We start from the raw sequence: 3,251 nt of genomic DNA, 5'->3' as shown, positions 1-3,251 counted from the left end.
AAAAAGTTATAAATGTTACAGGGTAATTTATTTTAAATACTGTCCGATATATATAAAACTAATTGAAAACTTTAATTTTATTTACTCATACAATTATAAAATAAAAAAATAATAATAAATGGACTGGGATTTGAACCCCAAAATCAAAATCAAAAGGCTGCGACGCTAGCCATTACACCACCAAGATATACAATCTTGTTGTAGTAACTCACTATCCTGAACCGCAGGTATAAGGTTCTAGATCTTTCTATGCCTTCTATGCATGACGTATGCCTACAAGAAGCGACGCGCGTCACACGTCGTCCTTAGCCTTTAATGCAAAATTGTTAATTATAGTATGTTTTAAGATACTAGTTTTGCTGGAAATAATCGAATAATATTTTCAGTTATGTGTAATGTGTAATAGTGTTATAGTGTACATTGTTTTCTAATGTGTGTAATGTGCATTGGTGCGAAATATATACCACAAACAAGTTTGGTTAAGTAAGCATTGTCTCTGAAAAATATACAATATTTCATTTCTTTGTTGTTACTTTGGATTAAAATACAAAGGTTTGAAAGTTCAACTTAATTTTACGTCATCTGATTTGATTTGGGATGGATAGATTAAGTAATAAGTTATGTATATCTAACATAACCTTAGTTTTAATAGACGAATTCTTTTTACTATTGGTGAGTATAATACTTAATTATGCGTTTATGCATTGTAACTAATAGCTATTTATTTTTAGAATAATTACTGCTAACTACATTATTATTAGTATCTCTAATAAATAATCGGAAACTAGCTATTCGAAATGTCAAAATTTGCAAGTTTTCAATAAAAATGGTAAGAAATGCAAGATAATTTTATTTTTCTCACTAAGGATTTTTATATTGATCAGGAGTTTAAACACATTGAGAAATCAGTTGTACATATTACGTGAAATATAATAAAATATAACATAATAAAATATAACATAACCTAATCTTTTTGAGTGAAGACATACTGCACTTTCATATTTATAAAAGGTAAGACAATACTTGTTATAATATAATTATATGTCTCTGCATTTAAAACATATTCTTATTTATTTTCAGGTAATATTGTTGTAAGCGCAGAAAATAGAGAAACTGGTTTGCTTAGTAGTAAAATGTTATCGAAAAGTTTTTCATCAAAAGTTTGTAACTAAATAAGTTATAGAAAGGAAAGATATAAATTTTGACAGAATAGTCATAATGTTTGATTATAATAAATGCAATGTGGAATGTCAATAAATCTGTACATTTGCATAGCAAGATTTTAGACTATGATATGAAGTCATTATTTTTTAAGGTAAAAGTAGAGTCGAGTGCATTTTACAATCTCATTTTAACGCTTTCATAAATTATTCATATTGATAATATATAATGATATATTATAAATTTATTAACAAGGAATACGAGGTTTCAGATGACAATACAAACTTGGACAAAAATATTTTGGGGTTATGATTGAAAAAGTTTCCCAGTCACTGTTCTAGACGATGAAATAAATATTTCATAATGGATAATAAATATATTAACAACAAATAAAATATGTTCAGATGCTGTGAAATGTTTTATCGAGTGATGATGTTATAAATAGTTAAGTTAATTTGCATTTATTACTTTTATTACTTTACCTACCTTACATTTGATATATATCACGTAAATTATAATCGAATAATTATTCGATTATAATTTACTTGATATATATCAAATGTAAGGTAGGTTTTCCAATGACTGTTCTAGACGATGAAATAAATATTTCATAATGGATAATAAATATATTAACAACAAATAAAATATGTTCAGATGCTGTGAAATGTTTTATCGAGTGATGATGTTATAAATAGTTAAGTTAATTTGCATTTATTACTTTTATTACTTTACCTACCTTACATTTGATATATATCACGTAAATTATAATAGAATAATTATTCGATTATAATTTACTTGATATATATCAAATGTAAGGTAGGTTTTCCAATGACTGTTCTAGACGATGAAATAAATATTTCATAATGGATAATAAATATATTAACAACAAATAAAATATGTTCAGATGCTGTGAAATGTTTTATCGAGTGATGATGTTATAAATAGGAAAGTTTATTTGCTTTTGTTATTGTTATAAAAAAAGTTTACTTGATATGTATTAATAAATATCTATTAAAAAAATAATCAATATTTATGACACTTTTGTGTTTTATAAATAATCATATTTTTAATGCAGTTATATATTTGTATCATTGTTTATATTTAATAAATGAATTTCCACAAAAACATTCTTAATAAATTTACGTATATGTTCATTTCAGAAATAAATAAATAAATAAATAAATAAATAAATTTCAGGTGTTTTATTGATAAATAAATGACATTGATTTATGCGTTATATTATTTCAACTTCAAATCTTCAAATATTTGTGTAATATTTCAACATCAGTTATAAGTTTCAGAATAATTTAATAATTCAATAATTAATAATTCAAAATGTTCACCAGCTCTCTGTCTAATTGTATATTACCTTACCAACATTCAACAATTTGTAGGCAACATTGGTTCCAAATTTCCAAATATAGACCAATATAGACCAATGTTGGTTTACCTATATGGCCTCAATATGAAAAATGTTCAATTTTTATGACCAGCCGATATTGGTTTCAAATTTGACCAATGTAGATTTTATATTGCTTGTAGATTCAGACCATATTAATTTCTACATGGGTAGTTTTGAATTTGGGAACAGTAAAATCCTCTATCGCAGGAGCGGAATACTAATACGATAAAAAGGTCATTTGTTCTATGCTTGCCCCCCATGTAGAAGGGTAATTTTTGCAATTTATTGCACAGACTTTACCTTTGATGCTTAATAGTCATCAGAAGCCAAATTTTAAATTATATCATCCTGAACTGCGATATCGACGATGTTGACGTTAGACCGCTCGAAAGCCGGGTTACTAATAACTTTTACATAAAATGATACGCAAAGTTCAAAGAATGAATGCTAGATGAAGATGACCCTTTTTTCTTTTTACCCTTCGCAGATTTCTAAATGAAATTCTGTATCTATAAAATTCAAATTCTTCTTGCTCTTGCTAAAAAACACTTGTTGAAAAATCTGCTTAAATAGTGAATAAAATGAAGTTACTGCATCATAAGCGTGTCTCGTTAAAATTAGAAACCGAATGTTACGTGATATTTCTTTACTCAAGTTTCAAAATAGAAATACGATAAAACTTCTTATA

General features: G+C 26.0%; 1 long non-coding RNA gene across 1 annotated transcript; it reads left to right on the top strand.

Annotated features, from left to right (window-relative positions):
• Positions 1–809: 809 nt before the first annotated feature.
• LOC113381758 lies at positions 810–1,118 on the top strand. The gene is made up of 3 exons (XR_003367583.1): positions 810–829; positions 885–1,011; positions 1,081–1,118. It is a non-coding gene; the product is annotated as an uncharacterized LOC113381758 (long non-coding RNA).
• The last annotated feature ends 2,133 nt before the right edge of the window (positions 1,119–3,251 follow it).

Source organism: Ctenocephalides felis, unplaced genomic scaffold (genome assembly GCF_003426905.1).
Source record: "Ctenocephalides felis isolate EL2017-DRISC unplaced genomic scaffold, ASM342690v1 CF-g0.4_SCAFFOLD_03056, whole genome shotgun sequence".
NCBI classification, from domain to species: Eukaryota; Metazoa; Arthropoda; class Insecta; order Siphonaptera; family Pulicidae; genus Ctenocephalides; species Ctenocephalides felis.
The sequence above is the reverse complement of the archived record's forward strand: the minus strand, read 5'-3'. Positions and strand labels throughout refer to the sequence as shown.